The sequence below is a fragment of the Barbatula barbatula genome, assembly GCF_947034865.1.
Source record: "Barbatula barbatula genome assembly, chromosome: 9".
Taxonomy (NCBI): domain Eukaryota; kingdom Metazoa; phylum Chordata; class Actinopteri; order Cypriniformes; family Nemacheilidae; genus Barbatula; species Barbatula barbatula.
In genome coordinates, this window is record NC_136772.1 from 3,518,277 (window position 1) to 3,538,982 (window position 20,706).

At 37.7% G+C, this 20,706-nt stretch overlaps 1 protein-coding gene across 2 annotated transcripts in view; it reads left to right on the plus strand.

Annotated features, from left to right (window-relative positions):
• Positions 1-20,706, plus strand: part of znf385b (zinc finger protein 385B) — a 101,558-nt gene that overhangs the window by 25,438 nt on the left and 55,414 nt on the right. The window lies entirely within an intron of this gene.

Consider the following 20,706-nt stretch of genomic DNA (forward strand, 5'->3'; position numbering starts at 1 on the left):
GACTAATAAACCACACCATGTGCAATCGTACCAAATCCTTTGGTGTGACAGTGAAAGTGTAGAAAATAAACTGTTCATAATATAATATTTAATTTATTTTTATATTTAGCTTCATTCTTTGTTTGTTTTTCAAAATGTTTGCTATGTCATAGGAAACTGGTGCGGTTTATTTGTCAACTACCGATATAATGTTATAGATATCAGCACAGTAAACACTATTATTGGAAGGAGACAATAATTTTTTTCTTAAAATTCCAGTACCTGTGTTACTTGAACTTACTTTGAGGTCATTTTGAAATATCTGGGGCGTTTTTATTTTCATTTCTGACCCCGGTGAGAGCAGAACCATGTGTCCTCATTATAACCGTCCGGGTTATAATGAATAATGTCCATTTTTCCTAAACTGTGCTACATTCTCAGAGGGACCTTTAAGAATAGTGTCTGTTTAACAGGCCCATGGCGATGCTGGCATGTGTAAGCGGTGCGAATGGCAGCACCTACACTTTACCAGTGAGTGAAAATGTATAAGTGAGTTCACAGTCTGGCTGGTGGGTGGAGAGAAGCTGTTTACACCGTTGAGAGAAAAAGATGAAAAAATACCTGCATCCGTTAGATCCAGATGGATGCCAGATTACCTCCATATTTAAACAAATGAGGGGTTGTTGTGAGGGCTACCAGGGAAACGTTTGGGTTGCTTTGATGAAAGATGGGCAGAGGATTGACTGGCACTGCGACTCAAAGTCCCAGCGAAGCGTCAAACCAGCGATGGCCAAACCTTCATTAGATTGATGGAAAGTTTCACACAGGCTGCAGACATTAAACAGGTTCACTGTGCTCAACTCCATGGGAAAACTGTGTGTTTTATTTCTTGTTTGACAGGCGAAGCAAAATGGAAATTTGTATTCGGGTTGAGAATCTTATGGCGCAATTAGAAGGTCAAATGTGTCATAATGATTTTATGACTCTGTGCATGCTGGTAAAATAATCTTTAAACTTTCCAGTTTGAAAAATCCCAGATATGTTTTTTCCCGTTATGTTGTTACTTCAGACTTTTATATGTCAGGGATGTGGATAAGTGCATGAGAAATCTTGGCCACACAAAATGCAATGAAAACATAAAGCAATTTGTTGGTGAAAACTACATTAAATTCTGAAGGAAATCACTTAAAATATAATTCTCTGTGTGAACAGAATACAGTAGTCAATCCTCAAAGTGAATGATGTAGTAATATCCATATAAACATTAAGATATAATATAAGTCATTGTTTTTGCTCCTGTAAATAACTTAATTTTGTGCATATACAGAACAAGCACTGACGCATTTAGAAGAAGTGTGGCAACAGTATTAGCTACAGTGTGAGCGTGACTTCTCCCCATGAGAGGAGATTGTAATGTATAATGTAAATGGGATTTTCAGGGCATAATTTGTAATTGTGTCACGTTTTTTTCACCAGCACATATGTTTGGTAAGTGTGATTTTATATTGGCACATAAGTGTGTCTGGATGTAAGTAATATAGTGTATAGTATGTGTGGAGGTGGTGTTTGAATTTGTTGTGATAGCATCACTGCTGTACTGTATACAGAACAGTACCAGTTCAGTTCCTGTAGCTAAACACACATAATGAGAAAAAGTGTATAGACTATTTCGGAATAAAGCATCTGTCAAATACAAAAATGTAACAATATGAATTGACTTCTGCCATTAAAAGAATCATAATAGTTGCGCATAATGTGCATGCTTTGATGTTTATGCATCTTTGTTACTTAATGTAATGTAATGTACACTAGGTGTCAATGTGATTTTTTATCTAAAGGTGTGAGAAAAGAAGAGATGGTCTTTCAGGATCACGAAACGGTCTAAACAATTATTTTCATTCAGAAACCCCAAAGACAGCATTGATCTTACATTTTATGACAATTTGCATGTCCTTCAGATCACCTTGAATATAAAAATAGATTTTTTTATACATTTTAAATTGTCTTTCTTTTTATATCTGTTAGTACAGCTGATGTGCATATTTTGGCAAATTATCAATTAAACCATGTAGGCCTATTTCATAAAATAATACCATGCCTTTTATAATGCTGCTGATATAATGTTTTCTCATTTCTACACTGTTTCTCACATCTCTGCTGTTTTTGTCACAACGTACAGTAAAGTAATTGTGTTGATGTGAATCGATTGTGGCTGAGCCCCTTGAGAGTCGGTGAATGTGCATCTTTTAGCAGGCTGTCCGGTTATATGGTGTAGTGTGAGCCGGACATATGTAATTACAGCAGGGAGGATGTGTTTACTGCGCTTTAACCACGGGATCTTCTTTACTGACGGCAGTTCAGCTCTGAGACATATGTGCTCACATATGTGCCTTGCTGACTTTGATGGATTATTAAAAAAGCTTTTGCAAAAATTGTGTTTCACTATTTTCTGGACCACTTGGTACTGTGTAGATGTTTATTTACAGCTGCGTGTGAGCGAGTGTGTTTGTAGTAGAAACAGGGGCCACAAGATGGCAGCGTTAGCATCTTTAAAAATACATACGGGTTCTTTTCGATAGAAATGCGGTTCCAGGTAAATATGGTCTTATTTATGGTGCTATTTTTGTTTTGATGGATAGGAATCGGGTGAATCATGCTGAAGACTGTAGGAGCATGTCACAGCATTTGCTGTGGTGCGCGTTTGAGGTCGTCGTGTATAATTTTCTGACCATTTTTATGTCTTTGAATATCACTGACTCAAGAAACATGACTAATAAAATGACTAATGTTATAATAATAAAACCTGACAGATTTATATTTTTGTTCCTCGAGTCATCCCACATCAAATTAAACAAACATGAACTAGACTTTTGTTGGATGATAAGTGTAAACGGCAGAAATGACACTGAATCTGACATTTTTATATATACATATGTGTGTGTGGATGTATTTTTGACAGCCTTTATGGTAAAACAGGGCTAAAAAGCATAAAACCTTGCATGAGACGGATTGTCAAAAGAGTTGATTACATCATTGCATTACTTTCATTGATTGTAGGTGAACTGTCCCTTTAAATTTTGAGCACGGACAACACAAGAGCTGCGTCTCAATTCGAAGGGTGCGTCCTCCCAAGGTCACATTTGTCTACCGCATATCATCAAGCTTGTCTCATTTCAGTTAAAATAACACAATACAAGCATTTCAGAAATAAAACCAGAAATAATGAGGTATGTGGGCAACAAAAGCAGCGTTCAAATTGAATTAAGCTATAGACTTATCTTAAGGCTGTAGACACTTGTCTTGGGAGATCTTGTCAGATAAAAAAAGAAACTAATGCAAATAATGCATATGCAAATAGGTTTTTCATTTTTATAGGCTTATCACAACCTATAAATAGACTTTTAAAGCCTCACAGTTTAATATGTACACGTGTCATTCCTAATCTTATCCCTAAGAAAACATAGTAAATGCCTCTGGCATTATCTCTTGTCTCGTCACACTGATCATTGTGAATTACATTACATGAATCACGTAAAATACTTTTTTTCCATTTAAAACAGCGTTTTGTAGTTTGCATCAGTGTAAACTATCGCTCAACATTTCTATTGTTAAAAAAGGTCACCACAACAGCTCTACAAACAGTAACTCCCGCCTTCTTACGTTTGATTTTGACATAAATGTTCACTGCTAGACCGCCGACGAAAACGTTTGCAGCACCAGCGTAATACAGGTAGGCTTTTAGGCATATATTTTGCAAATTTTATTACACACCACATAAACAAATGGCAGGTGTGAGCGACCCTGCGTGAGAAAATGGATGTGTGAGAAAACGTGAGAGTTGGCGGCCCTGGGTAATTCTTCTGCAATTTGACTTGTGGAATCCAGAAAATTATGTCAAATATTGGGTTATATGGAGGCAAATATCAGATTGTTTTCACTGAAATGACAGTCATCGTGCTAACTCAGTGGTTAGAGCATGGCACTAGCAATGCAAAGGTTGTGGGTTCGATCCCTGGGAATTGCACCCACTTAGAAACAAATGTTTAGTATAAGCTTTTGCCAAATGCGAGTTTTGTAGGAATAAATACAGTGTTCCAGTTGTGCTAAAATAGACAATATAATAACAGATAGTAGGCAAACATACTTATGCTTCTCTTCATATCTGTTTATATTGATTTCCTTATTGCCTAAACATGAAAGTGGTCTGGATCAAAATAGAAAATGTCCAATTCAGTCCGATTTATACTGTTCACACTAACATTCAAGACACAGAAATGGTTGACATGACTGATTTGAATCACGTTTAGATATGGCCTGAACGTAGCCTATTGAGCAAACAAATGTTCACATGAGTCATGAATGTCTTGATACTTTAGTAGAGAATTTTTGTAAATACTCACCAGAGAATCACTGGCTCATTTATGCAGAAGGTTTATTGAATACTTCATACAAATCGTGTGGTGAAATGGGGACCGGCCAGGTGATGTTGGCTCAGTTAATGACTGATGGACGTGTACAAGGTACGAGCCTTTCCAGAATGAAACATTAATGGTCTCCATCGAAAGATTTATACTATTAGGAGCAGCAGGGTGTGTTGTAGTAGCTATCTAACCTGACTGGAGCCCTCATCTCAGTCTGGGAAAATTGTTCTTTTATAATCAAGCTATGAGACCGTGTTGTCATGTGTGCCCCTTTAACTACCATTCACTTTCAACACATCAGGCTCCATAACTCTACCTGCCATTTTTTTAGCTGTATTGCATTTATACCTTACTTTTCAGATGCACAGCCTGTGTGATCAAAAATCATCTACACAAAATGTGACCCTGGACCACAAAATCAGTATTAAATTGCATGGGAATATTTGTGGCAATAGTCAACAATACATTGCATGGGTCCAAAAAATATTTTATAAATAATTACACGAAATGTCCTACCGTAAATCTGAACTTTGCTTTTGTGTGTGGATGCAGCAAAATTGCTTACGAGAATGGCTAGAAACCCGCCTACAAACTTCCCTCACTGCCAGCTCTTTAGAAATTCCCCTCTCAAGTTTGGTGTCTATGCTAAGCTTAGAATTTCAGCTTTTGGGTTCATCTACTCTTCACAACATCATTACAGCGGTAAGCCATTAGGGAGCATTAAAACAAACCCGTTTCTTCTCTGCAAACGCCTGATTAACAACTTCAAAGGTGATTTTCTCAACATTTTTATTTTTGCACCCTCAGATTCCGGAGTTGTATCTTGGTCAAATATTCACTCTACCATTAAGCCCCACTACAGCTTAGTTATATATCTAGAGATTGTGGGCATCACTGACTCATCTAATGTCCGCTAGTGCTAAGTGTTTAGTACATCAGGTTCATGAGATAATCTACCGGAGAATGCACAGACTAATAAATGTGTACTGTGAGAGTTTAAGTGAGCTCAGGGCATGACCTTTTATCTGTGTAGTGCACTTATGAGGTTTTGGATAAACAAAGTGCATCAGCAGATTACTTCTGAATGCAGTTACAGTTAATATTCTTATTATTAGGTGTCATAATATTCTCCCAGTTGTTTTTGTTGTAATGTGCTCAATGTTAGACAGTAAAGATGAATGCATGTATGTTTGTTTTGTATAATGTTAAATTGCAGCGGCTTAGTCTTAAAGTCATAATACTATGTCTGTTATGTGGTTGAACATGTAAATGCATGTTAATTTAAGCACATCCTTCAGCGCTTAAACCCAAAATTGCATCCTCTTGCTTTACACTGTTTTTCACTTCCAGTCCGAGCAAGAAAAATTATGCAAATGTCCAGTACAATTTTCCATATGAGTGCAACGCTGCACAGATGATTTACTTTTCAAACACCATCAAACACTTTCTGTCAAACAGACACAGGGTAAGAAAACTCACCCAACAGGCGTTTAATGAGTCTCGGACGGTCAGCGAATACCTCCCAGCACATGGCCCGTCCTTCCCACAGGCCTGTTTTCTGTGTGGGTCTGTGTTTTTAGAACACACTTGTACCCCCGCCCAGATCCTTTTGATTAACCTTCAAAATATATCCTGGAGAGAAATTGTTAAGGTCACTGTGACACACACGCATACAGAGTGAGGTCAGTAAGAGAGTTATTCGTGGGTGTTCAGAATGTATGTGCAGCTTGAATGTCTTACTTTCTGTTTGTTTGCATTAAGCAGGCTCCTTATCTTCATTTGCCTCCATGACCGGAGCTTTGTGTTGTTAAATAAGAGGGATTTGTTTTGTGCAGCTTTTCTTAAAACATATCTTACCTTGTTCTTGGATTTTGAGAGTGAGTAATAGCTTCACTTGTTTGATGTTGAAAAATGGCCCTGCATGTTTGGAAGTACACAAGATATTTGTTTTATTATTTTTCTTTTTGATGTTCTTCTGATGTATGTGCTGCCAAAACATACTTGGCAGAAATATGTTACATCGTGTACATCTTTTTACCAATTGGGGTAAATTAAAACGTGGACGTTTGTGCCAGAGTTTTGACAGAAAGGAAGATGTCTCATAGGCTGAAAAACAAACCCGTCCACACTACTGCAATAAAGCACTTTTTTGTCACACTGCACAGTTCATATGTGGATTATTATAAATTTAATTTGTTATATATAATATAATATAATATAATATAATACAATCATTATTTTGACGCTTGTCTGTAAGCAGAGTTTGTAGTAGCAGTCAGTTTGCTTATACATCAACTCTAAATTCCTCTCCTCGTTTCTCCATTGATTCTGTTTATCCGCTCATTCATCTGAACAGTCTGACAGTGACAATATATCATTTATATTAAAGCACACTGTGTAACATACTTCACCATCTGCTACAACATGCACTAACAGAGACGGCGCACAAGAGAAAAGACGTCACATTATTCACGTTTCAAGTGAATCATTGGATCTCAACGGGTGCCACAAGTGGATTGATGAGCGCAGACGAAAGAAGAGAGGCAGTGGAACACAGATGCTCCAGAAGTGTGACTATTGCTTTAAGATAAATGACTCCAGCCGATGCATTTCACTGGATGAACGTATGGATTCTTATCTCTTGCTTCAGGGGTTTGGTCTGCAATGTAGGACACGGCACTTTGTAGTTAAGCGGCTTGTCAATCACTTATCGTCAGATGTCCCGTACAGCCTTAGGAAACAGCTGCCTTTTTACATTTAGCTTTCATGCATTTGGCACATGCTTTTATACATTACAAAACGTAAATTTTTTATCAGCAAGTGTGTCCTTCGATTCCACAAGTAGGCAGTAAACAGCAAGATGGCTCACTTGGCGCAGACCTTGTATTTCAAGTTCATTCGATACATTACAGATCATGTTTAAAGCTTTATTCTAGCTCTGTTTTGAGTCATGTGGCTTAAGTAAAGCTTGTTTAGCCGTTCGCATACATCACATTCAACCAGCAGTCCTTACTGTTCTGTAATAGACACACACACACCAACAGGTGATGCCGGCCCTTTGGAAACGATGACTAGATGTAACCGTGATAGCCCTGTGTGACATTACTGGTGGCTCGTGTAGTCCAACCAGGGCTGAAATATTGAGTTACACGTTGTGTTAGTATGTCGTTTGGCAGCTGCTGGAAGCTTCCTGAACTGCGGGGTAACGGGGCTCGTCCAATGACATCTACTCGCACATTTATCTAAGCCAGCGTGGTCGTTTACTCACAAGTGTCAGGTTGTGCAATCCACTTCTCTGTTCGTTTTGTCACCTCTGCTGGTGCGGCCCCGTCCATCTGATTTTTCTCTTTCCACGTCCTGGGCCTTTTCAGATCTCCAGTCATTTAGATTTGTGACAAACCCCTTTAGAGGAACGTGGGCACGGTGAATGCGCCATTTGGTTTAGTGTTGACATCAGCTATGGCCTGTGACAGCTGCTTTGGATGCTTTGACACGTGAATGTGGGTGAATGATGAGATGCAGATTTTATAAAAAAAATGCAATGTGATGAAAGACAATAAATGCACCTTTTCTGTGAAGTATATTTGTTTTATTGTTGGCACCCTTTCAGCTGATGAATGATAAAACATAGGCTATCAAAATGTATTTGAATTGAAAGAGTTAAGCATTAAAAATGTGAAACTGCCTCACGCAAGCTTAGAATAGACATCACGTTATTGTGATTTGGCGTGGATGCTAATGTGGTTAACTTTATAGCTAGCTGAGAAAATAATGTTGTCAAATTTTATTATCACTTGGTATTGTATTTTCATTACATTACAATTCAATCAAAAATGTAGTTATGGCTCATGTGAAGAAAATACAATATAATAATGCACTTAAATGTACTGCAAGTGCTCTATTTTCATGCACTCATTTTGTACTTAATATATAAAAAAATCTTTTTTTAATATACGTTGTGTGTTTTTGTACTAACTTTTCAAAAGTGTTTTCCATATAAATGATGGCAACCTAAACACAAATGAACACAGACTTTTTTTAAGGATTCTCTCTTTTGTTTGTCAAATTTGTCATTGCCCATGTCCATTCATTTCTCATTCACTGCGTTGACAAAGGACGAGTCAATCAGTGACATCCATATAGCCATCCGTATTTGTAAAATAAGAGCAGGAGAATGATGTGCTTTATCATTTAGTTATGCATTATGATGTGAAATATGCAGTCTGCGCTTAACAAAGAGCATCAGTGACCCGTTGTATTTATCCACCTGACACGTTTCTTCTCTTCCTCGCTCTCTCTCTCTCTCTCTCCCTCCCTCCTTTTCAAATAAATGTGTTTATGGATGTGTGTGTGCACTGGCTGTGCCAGGGACTCAGGGATTTCCACTCAGAGGAGAAATGAAGCAGCGTCTGGGGAGCTTTAGAGGTGAATTGATCTTAAAGAGTCTTGTCACACAGATGATAAGACACGAGGCTGAGGCATTGTAGCGCTGAGAACCACATGATCTGTTTATCTTAACGCTTTTGTTTTTTGTTAAGAACATTGAATCAGGCTGCCCCCGTTTGAATACATTACTGACTGTAGGTGAAAATGTGGACTAGCTTTAACAACAGAGGTGAGCATTGCACATTTTGTTTTCCTGTGATTGTTTTGTCAACTCTAAAGTTACAAACAGTGTTTTTTGTAATTAGAAATATGATTATGTTTATGTATAGAATACGCTGTTGTTTTTTAAGCTTTATTTTTCAGCAACAGTACACATCAGACAGAAAAATCATAAACGAAATCTTTATTATTTCAGTTGTATCTTCTTAACAGCTAAGAGAAACATTTATTTTCTATGCAAAAGACATTTTCACACGTGGTTCCCTTTGAATTTGTAAGTAAAAGCTGCTTCGTTCTATGCTAAGATTTGCAAGGAGACCAAAGAACCTTTTGACGTGTGTGTGTAGCTTGACAATTTTATTATAGTAAATAATTGTACTACAGGCAAGCTTATCTTGCATTTAAATCGGAATCTGTCTTTTTGTTTGACAGAGTTGTAGACGTATTCAGTCGCATTAGTCCGTATGTCATCTTTCGCCTGCAGGTCATTGCTAGGTCAGTTTAAGGGGAGGTCTATGTCTGTGAGGCTTAGCTAACACACATTTCTTTGTCTGTTTGAGGCAATGATGTGTAGCGGAAAGGAGAATGCTGGGATCAGGTGAAAGAGAGGATTCAGCGTGTTACGTTCAATATTAAATAAAAAATATGGATTTGAGGCAGATTTAAATATGACTCTCTGCATGCAGATGTGAAGGAAATAATCAGCAGATATCAGCTGCCTTAAACATCCATTTAAAGTGTTTGTCAAGGTTAGGTTTTGCCTAGTTAAGTATGGGTCAGTGGGTGTGTGTTATGGGGGCAGAAAGCTTCTTTCCCAATTAAAGTCATGCATTCTGCATTTACATTTGCTGTTTGCATTTGACATACCCTTTATCCAAAGCGACTTAAAGTGCACAGGTTCCAGCCTTCCCGGGACCCTGCTGTATAAGCCTGTCTGGAAAATGGATGGACGGAATACAGTTCATTCAAAGTATGTTTTTTGTGTGTTTTCTGGAAATCAAACCCATGATATTTGCGGTGCTTAAGGAAGAATTCTAATACATTTAACCTCATACATTTAAATCTCATGCATTATATTACAGTACATGTTTTGACAATGACAAACAGTTTTGTCATAGACATTACGCACTTCTGAATGGTTGTGTGGATGTGCCAAGCATCTAGTGCTGATGTGTGTAAATAGCTATGCGAATAGCTTTCGTCCACTATTATAGTCCTTCTTGGTGTCATCAAACAGATATCACAAAAATAAATACTTTTTAGTGTCAGACGTTTGAACTTTAAATGTCTTTCCCGTGTTCTTTGAAGGCGTGAAATGGCATTTGATGCGTGCACTCTGCACCGTTTACAGGGTGTTTTAATATGATGGTCAGCGCTGCTTTATGCCTTTCTATCTCTAGCCCGATGCGGTATCAGGGAGGCCAAGGTGTCCGTGTGAGATAAAACTCCACAATGACACTCAGGAGAGCAGTCGAACTATCCAACTGAGACACCAAGGGCATTCTTGCATTAATTCACTGGAAACATTTGCTGCGCTGACCTGGGGAATGTTCAGATTCATTACCGCCATCTAATTCCTTGTAATGGCTTTTCGGGTTTCTTGTAACCCCAGCGTCTATGTTTTACAGTGGACTCATGGGAAGAGTTTATTTTGAGAACATTGTTTGGAACATTCATTTTTTTGTTGTTTGTTTTCCTTTAATGTCTTCATGTTTTGGCATGCCATATTTATTTATTTTTAAACACTTGACAGTGGCTGAAATGATTAGCATTCTGACTAGCGGTTATAGCAAGTAAATTTTTTCAAGTTTTCTTTTTTAGAAATGGCTATATTTAGAAAACAAAACTAACTCTGACTCCACAGCGTATTTACTTGTAAACCGATCTAATGTGTGACTGCGTTTAACAACCTTCACAAGAGTGTTTGTGTGTGTAGCTGACCAGGCATATGAAGTTAAACTCGTCTGTCAGATCGATAAGAATTGCCTGTGAAGGAGCCATGTGTCAGCAGTGCTGTGATGAGTTAGCCGGCTTTTAGAGAGTGATTTTATTAGCTTCACTAATCGATTTCTCCCTTTAGACCACAGGGCCTCCAAAACACCCATTTCTGCCCCTTTTCATTCTGTGATCGCCAAGTCCTTTTGTTTATCACTTCCACAAGGACTTAGCAAACTGAAGTGAGCACATTGTCATTATTTATTCACACTTATGTTGCTTATCTTCACAAAAAGGTGACATCACAAAAGGATGAAGGTCTTCATGCAACTCACATATACAATGACACAGTGACCACCATCACTGTCGTTCTACAGTAATGACAATGACGCCACAAGGGTAGTCCATATGACGTTTTGTATTTTAAGTCTTCAAAAGCTATGTCTTTGTTCGACGAACAGACTGAAATTTTAATCTTTCGTCTGCAGGTCTGTAATCTCCATTCTGTGCGTTATTTGCATTTGGCTATGATGACATCAAACCCGATGCCGTTTTTGATTCTGAACTCAAATTGGCCCAAGGGAAGATTAGCAGTAAATAGGCACTGGCTTTTCAGTCTGACTCTCCAAAGGAAGCCGTTGAATATCTTCAAAAGATTAGCAAAGATTAGAAGAGACCATTTCAGAGAACATTTTTATGATGTTTAAATGTACTATTTCTAGGCACAGTATGTGTGTAGGTAAAATTATCATTTTTGTTTCATTCCGTAAACTACTAACCAAATTAGTAGAATCAGGAACAACTTTACCACGTTTCAAATCAAAATATTGTTTCTATTTGGATTTATTTGCAGAAATTTTAAACTGAGAAATAACCAAATAACAGAAAAGATGCTTTTCCTTTTTAAGACCACAAATACTGCAAAAAACACGTTCATATTCACTTTTAAGCAATACAACAGTAATATTTGGAAATGTATTAAGGTGTAGTTAAAACAACTTACGGTTTTATGTGTCTTGTCAAGTCTTTCACATTGCAGATGGACTTGGATGCTGACCTGGAATGGTCTCTTAATTTTTGTCTGCGCCTGTAGTGTTTAAATAAATGACTCTTTATGGTGTTTGTTTTTTGCAGCATGACAGTCGTATTCACTATGGCCTGTCTTTTGGGACAACAACTCTATTAATATCTCCGGTTATTTTTCACAGAAAGAAATAACAGCATATGGCTTTGACGTGTGGGTGAGTAAATAATGGTATGCCTGTTCCTGTGTGAAATAAATGCATAGAATGTGATTCACCCTTAGACGTCTGGAAGGAATCACTCTTAAAACCTTTACAGGAATCGATCTTGAAAGCACCTGTTTTCACCCTGTTTGCTCTTTGTCAATTCTATCGGCTTTTGGTTTGTAATCGTTCATAATATTCACAGAACACAGACCTGTGGAGGACTGTTTTTATAATTTAATAAAATAAAAACATATCGGGTTATACGGCATTGATATGACTTTATGCGAAACAAATTGAAATATTTTAGCTCCGTGCCGGGCAGTGCGTTCCGTGACCTTTCCGTGCTCTCATTTATACAGTTTATTTCTCCTGTAATTGCCTCTTTTCATCATATCAGCAGTCATATACTGAAATACTGTCATAAAAATACACATTGAGTGTATGTCAGTCTATAGCATTAAAGCTGCTATAAGCAAAAAGCAAATAGGCAGAATACCAGAGAACCAGCTTCCATTTAATTCAATATCAGTTACTTTGATTACAAGTTTCGATTTTCATTCATTTTTCCCAGGGGCATTCGTAAACACTTTCGGTTTCATTAAATTGAATAGCCTCCTCAATTGAAGTCACTTTATTTCACATGCTATCAATTTTAAAATGAAGTGTGGGATATGGTTTCCCCAGCGAGATGAATTACTACACGGTTTTCTATTTTAGGTATATTTTGTTTGGTTTATGTAGAAATCACAATCCTGCGAGGCCCTTGTCAGTGTGTTTTTCTTTAATCCATAATGTCTTTGGCGAACATTCCCGCTTTGATGTAATTACTTCTTTACCTTCTGGCAGCTGTTCAGCTATTAAGATCTCAACGTTGATATCCGGCAGATAAAGATGCTCCAGATCCTACAGTATATGACACTCAGCCTTTACAGGGTCTAAGCAGAATTTTATTTGGGGTCCTCCTGTGCCCCCAATACAATTGACTATTGTCAATGTTTGATTATTTGCATGCACACTTTAAACATAACCCACACAATTCTATTAGTTGTAGTTGTGTTTGGGATGTAGGAATGTCATAAAATCAAAAACACAGTGTCACAATCGTGTGGAGAGATAAGGACAGAGGACCCAGGCGCAGACAGAGGTTGAGGGGTTAACCAATATTTAATAAATAACAAAGACAAAACCCACAAGGGGGTAAAAGAACAAAACATGAGAATATAATAACATGACAAGACAGGACTAAAACTAACTACACTTAAACAAGACTTAAATAAACTCTTGACATGAACTACAAATAACTATACTAACAAGACATGAACTCACCAACCAAATCCCAATGAACCAGCACAAGACAGAAGACACAAGGGCATTAAATAAGGGACCAAATCAAGAGGGGAACAGGTGTAGGGCATTAATCAATAACGAGGGTAATGAGAGGATGGGAACAAAGACGAGACCGGAGAGAGTGTATGGAAGGCCATAAGAACAATAATTGTCTCTCTCCACATTTAACATGAGCTTCTGTCATGATCCTGCCACTAAACCAAGAGAAACATGACATGATGCGGCAGAATCATGACACATAGACCTTGCGTTAAAGTGTTTTGTGATTGTCAAAACATTTGATATTATCATGATAATTTTTAATTGAATGTTTATATATTATTAGGGATAAATGGAATATGTCAGAAAATCTGCCTCAACGTCCTTCATATCAAAACGTTTACCTCAATACGCAGATAAATAAAAAAGGGAGATGTTTGTACCTTCATGCGCTCCATAGTCCAGTGTGCATTGTTTTCAAACTATTGTTTTAAAGTTAGCTGCCTGCCCTGTAGGCTATATTCAATTCCAAAAAAAATTTGGTTTGCCTGCTGCATAACCACAGTCTCCTGAGTAATCTTTGTGAAGGAGAACAGCGAATTGGGTGTTTTATTAGACCTCCGAGAATGATTTCAATCATTTAAGCAGGCTTCCAAAAATACTGCCACTGCACTATAAGAAACAAAAACAATACATTTCTGACACAAATACTGAAAACAAACTACTCAAATACTACTTTTATCAGTGAACACAGAGACTCTGAGCCGGAGCAGAATACACAGATCTCTAGAAGGGTGATAACAGAATGCCTTCAGCAGGGATGTGAGTCCATTCCGCTTCACTCATACAGCCTACCGTGCAGTTCACCGTTGCATGCGTGCTTTGCACGTGTGAGGCATGACAGACGTCTGCCCATGCTTCTCAAAATTAGCGGAGGATAGAGAAGTAGGCACACAATTTTTAAATAATAATAAACATTATTTCAGGAACTTCCAGGCCCCTCACATGTCAGGGCTCTGTGTACTCAGTCAGCCTTTTCTCCCCACTTGAGACCCTGCTGTGTTACATGAATATAACCTTTGTATCTTTAAAATTGACAGAGTAAGGCCTTGTCAAAGATTAAAATCACAGGGAGGGTCACTTGTAAACTGATATAGTGCTTTATCGATATATAAAAAAACTGATGTGCATTTTGAAGTACACTCATCGACTGTTTTAAATCAGATGTTAAAACCTATTTCCTTTCAAATTCTGAATTGAGGTGGGCTTTATAAATCTGCATTTAGTTTTGAAGACTGACGTAAACGGCCAAATGTGAAGATTTACTCGGAGTTCAATGAGTTGTGTCGGTGTGTATTAAAGCAAGCACTTTTAGTAACAGCGACGCTGGATTGTTGGTTTTGTGCTATTAGAGCAAGACTCAACAAACTGACAATGTGACCGACTTGACTCTTTCTTCCATAGCAGGGGGGTCGGGACAAGTGTGTGTGGCGAACATATTCTTTTCCTTTTATCATGTGCATTACGGCTTTGTTTTCACCACAAATGTCTCCTCTTTATGCCTAAGAGTAGAATTATGGTAAGAAACAGCTGGTGACTCTTCCACATACACTTTGTCCTCGGTCCAAAGAGACTTATGCAAGCCATTTCTGTGTCAGTTTGTTCTCTCCTAGATGCGCAAAATAGGAAATGATGGATTTGAGAATCCCATTTGATTCCGTTTTTTCAAAGCTTGTGTTAGTATGGTGTGTAGCTTGTTTTCTTTGTAAAGAGGCCGGTGTGACTGCGGCTGTGACGAATGACATCCTCGAAATTGTGTGAATTCTCAGCAGTGTAGTGAATCAAAAATGATCCACATTTACTCTGAAATCATGGAGTTTCGTATGCTACTTCACATACACCCATCATATTGGTGCTACTTTATTGATATAAGCATGCATGCGGGTGACTGACATAAAATTCCAGTTTAGGTCATATCCCGCCGTGTCACATATTATTATATCGTTCCAAACACATTTTTACAGTTATTTTGTCATTTTTATACCTGCAGTTTTAATGAACTCGCTTTAATTGATAGACTACAAGTCTACAAATGTACTTTGGAAGTAGGAAAAAACTGAAAAGGTTTATGATTATTAAACTTTAGTCATAATCTAAGTACTTAAGTTCAGTTAAGATTTATATGTGTTTGCTAGATTTGCAAGAAGAACTAAACCTGTGCAATGTATTTCATTATAACAGCCAGACAGGCAAAAGGCAGATACAAAACTTGGATGCAAACAATGGAAATTCACGTTTGGATGCATTCAATTTAAAAGGCTTAGTTTCAGAAATAGATGCGCACAGCTGATCATTTCTTCATTGTAGCGGTTGGGTTAATAAAAGATTTTGCGGCTGCTTTGATTGATGGGCAGTTCAGCTGTCGCGGATTGACGGCCATTATCTGTAAATGATCACACAAAACTTACTATCCCCCCTATATTTATAGATGCATTCATTGCCTGAAGAATGGCAGTCAATTATAAGACAGGCTCCTACATAATTTCAGACACTAAATGCCTTACTGATTCACACGGTACGCGTGTGACATTTAAGGAGTAGTGTATATTAAATGTGATAAAGAAAATGGAGTAATTTCTGGATTACTATGTCTGTTTTCTTTAAATAATGCACCCTTAGCTCATCCGATGGGTTATTCCCAACGCGCACACTGCTTTGGAATAAATGCTTCTGGTAATTGCATAAATGGAAAGAAAGGGCAACATATATATGACAATGGAAATTTAAACAAAAGAGAAGCTTAACCGCAATATAAACGTTTCTGGAGTTGATAATTCATAAAGAATTATATCATTCCCTTTTTACAAAAACATATTGATTTGGTAAAAAAAGTGCTGTAACTTTTGACATCCCTAGTAAGTATGGAAAATTCCTGCTTTGAGTACTGCAGCTGGACCTTTTATATTTCTCTTTCACAATCTGGTCCATGTCAAATACATGGAGTCTGGTGGTTGGGAGAGGAGATAATGTGTGTATGTAAAATGCAAAATGACTCTATTGTGACAATCTCAATTCAGATGAGAACTTGCATACCCTGCTTCTCTTTGAATGGCCATCCAGAATGAGTTAAGAGCCATCTGAGCTGCAAGAGGAACTGGCTGTCAGAGTGTGTCAACTTGAAGTTCCCTACGGTGCTTTTGAAAGCAGCCTTAAGTTGCAGTTCACTGAACAATAGTCTGAAATTCTCCGTAAAATAGAATTCTTACATGTGTTTGCTGCATGATAGGCCATTTTATCAATGTAGACGTGTAAGCTTTGAGTTGTTGTTTGGATGTCATATAAAATGCATTATTACCATAAAATTTGCTGATTTGAAAATGGCTAAATGTCTTTTTCGCTATCTAGTCCCAATGTACTTTATTAATGTGCTAAAATATGGCTAAAGTGTATTAAAATTGAGTTTTTCACATACGGTGCATGCAAATGCAGAACACCATTGGTTCTTTTGTGTTTCATCTGAATGCTTGTTGAAGTTTTTGGTTGACTCGCTTGAATGCAAGAAAGGTGTGGAAGAAGTTATTGGATAGTCCTCAATTACAAAGTCTTCAAGTGTAAATCAATAGTTGTGGTATTCCTTGGAGGCTCATTTTAAGGGTTTTCTGGAATTAATTTTCCTAAAACTATGTTATTCGGAGATGATGTCATGGTACAAACTTGCTGCTGGACTCTCTGGAGTTCAGAGAATTGTACTTTTTGGCTCTGAACCACATTTCCAAGCCTCAAATCTAACTTTACTTTAATCCTTCCAATAAGTGCTACATATGGATCGGGTTAGCTGAAAGATTGGTATATGTCGATAGAAAAAAAATAAGAAAGCTCACCAAATCAGCACCTGTTTTCCATCCCGTTCGGTTTGGTCTCCAGGTTTCCCCCCGTGGCTTGCTGGATTTGAGCGAGAGGTAATTGCCATAAAATTAGTGTAATGAAATGACTGATAGGGGAATGCGCTTGTTCACTGTGATTTAGTTCGGTCTTCGTACAACATAAACATGGTTTCACGTTTTCTTTTATATCATGTCAATGCAAAGATGCGAATAGACGTATACAATTTTTTTTTTATAAAAAGACGAATAAAAATTTCAACTCGAGTGAAAAATTTGCACGAAGAGCTCATTGACAGACTGTTTGACATGTCCGGACTCATTTGGTTTCAAATCTAACCACATCCGGGGGAAAAAATTATGTCAGAATTTTCGTTTTTTGTGTGAACTTTCCCTTTGATTACATTGTTGAAGCTAAAATGGAAGCACAGGTTGCATATTTCCTCTATTATCAAAGCATCGTACAGCCCCACACTGTCGTTTCTTTTGCTCTTTAAATATCACACATGCTCCATATGTAAATTCTCTCGCAGATAATTGCCTCTGAACTGCCTCATGTTTTCTCTGCCTTTGTGGTGTTATGATACAATGTCTCTGCCATGTTTATGTCAATGCACATAAGTGATGAGAGATATACCAGTTTATAAGATCAAGTCGGCATGAAAAATTGTGTTTTGGGCCAAGTAATTGTACTGTCCTATCAGACCTATAGTCTGTGTTCTTGCCATCCATAAATATTACATGCATTCATCCCGTTCGTGTGGTATGTAGTTTTTAGTAGTCTATTTTTGACTATAGCAGTATTTTGCTGCTGTAAATATGTCCAGGAAGCGTTTTTCTAGCCGGCTGATAGAACTGAAATTAATTATTTGTTATATAAAGGAATAATTCACCCCGAAATAAAATGATGTCATCATTTGGTCACCCTCATATTGTATAAAACCTAAATTATATTTTGAGAATGTCTCTGTGGTTTTGTGTCCATACAGTGTAAGTCAACGGAAAGTACCTGAGGTGAATGATGAAAGTATTTTAATTTCTTGTGAACTATCCCTTTAATATTTATGCCGCCATTATTGGGAACACTTGATTACCTCACGAGTCTGTTTATTACAGGTTGTAGTTTAGCTGTTTTCGTGCTGCTAAGAATCACATGTAGTTTTATAAGAGGTCAGTGGAAGTATTTGGTAGTTGTGGCCATTCATCCTACTTAGAACTTCTAAGAACCGACTCTTGTCTTCATTAGCCGTCTAATTCATTCTGATGCTGTGCACATCTAATGCTGACTGTATTTCATTAAGTGTCCCTTACAGCATGCGATTTAACTGTCTGACTCCAGGAAGAAACAGGACACAAATCAGGAAAGCAAAGACCATCAAGGCCTCTATCTCCATAAAACTGTCCCGTACTCCTGTTCTTATGATGTTTTAGGAACCTGCCGCCGGTGGGCTGTTACAGGGTCACAGCAGGGGTTTTTGGAATCGGGGGTATAATGTGGTGGGTGGGATGAGGGGTGGGGAGATGGAGGGAAGGAGGATTAGCATGAAGGAATTGCTTTGAGCTTCGGCAGGCGAGGACTCCAGATGGAAAACGATGGCTGGGCGAATCCATTGCTGAGCTAGCATTCAATTGAAATATGGCCAGTTCTTCACAAGCAGAAGGTACATTTTTGACTGTTCTTCTATGGCCCTCTAGATTTTGAAATGGTCACATTTGCGCTGTATTTGCCACGCTCATGAGATGCGTATGGAAATTCTTCTCAGTGTTGCAACCACATTTTCATAGACTTGCACTGTAGAAAAAGGCATTGTTGAAATACTCTGGTAGCTGACCTGAAGGCTTTATTTTAAAGAGACTTATTAAGGGTTTTTTTGATGAGCTTTCTCTAGAAACAATTCTCCCTGTGAAGCACATGAGCACCAGTGGCATAAATGTAGTCTGAGTGACATTTCTTAGTGTCAATTGTTCAACAAGTTAGCGCTCATAATTCAGTTATGTAAAATAAGTAAATTGCAGTCAGCTGAGTTACATTTAGTCTGAGGATTTCTAAGAAGGCCTTCTTTGCATGACAGTTGTAATGGAGAGCATTTCAATGCATTAGATTTTTTATTTGATCTATCACTGTCACACTGAAACCTCCAATCTACATTTCTCTTGATTTGTTTTCATAAATCATTAATACTTTGAACTAGATTGCTCATTGTTCATTTACTCATGTACTTCAAAATCTATATACATAAATATTTTCTGATTAACACAAAAGAAGATCATTTGAAGATCATTTGAAGAATGAAAGCAAAGGGTTTGAAAACAGTAAACACTCTCTCTTTTTTTCAGCAGATAGCGGTCTAGCTTTTGTTGAAACTAGTAACTTTGTATTAGCGCCTATTGTATTATTGCTCCTGTATGACTTATCGCTTATTGCTCTCTGAACTCTTTGTAAGTCGCTTTGGATAAACGCATCTGCTAAATGACTAAATGTTAATGTAGTTCTAGGGGTCTTTTTGACTACCATTGTCATTTTTCCTTCAATGGCAGTCAGTCGTGGCCAAAACTGTTTAGTAACAAGCATTCTTCCAAATATCTTTCTCTGTGTTTTTCCGAACAAAGAAATTTAGACAGATTTGGAACAACGTGCAGTTTTATTTTTGGTTAACTGTCCCTTTAATATTCAATGGCGTGAACCTATAGTAACCCCAGACATGATATATACAGAGATACCAGAACTACAAAGTGTTTTAAACTCTGTCCAAAAGATTTACTTTGTCTGTGTGTGAACATTTCTCATTTAACAGTGAAAAGGCCGATTACTTAAAAGTCTTAAAACACAACAGCAGAAAATGGACTGTTAGATATTTAGGGCTCAGACAAAAAATGGAATCTATTTTTATGTTTATTTAAATTATAACAATGATTGAAATATATGATACATTTTTAAATTGTAATGCAAAGACCCATCATCAAAAACATCATAGTTATTCATATCCTTTCCTAAGAACCAGATTAACATCTCACAGCCTTGACATCATCAACAATTACTCCTGTCATATTATTATGTTCTCATGCCCCTGTCCTTACAGCCTGAGAGGCAAGTCGGGGATTGTATTACACCGCTGTCCCAGCCTGAAGAAATGACGGCAGGATTAAGCAGTTGTGTCACACCTGACACGAGTGATCATTCCAGTCACTGTGGGGGCTGCATTTCAGACGGCGATGACAAACCAACCCATACCCTATTGGTAATTCGATCAGTCCTTTCCTGGCATAAGAAGGGGCCCCTCATGGCAAGATTGTTCCTCTTTGATAAGGTTGTGATGTCTCGAAGTTCTA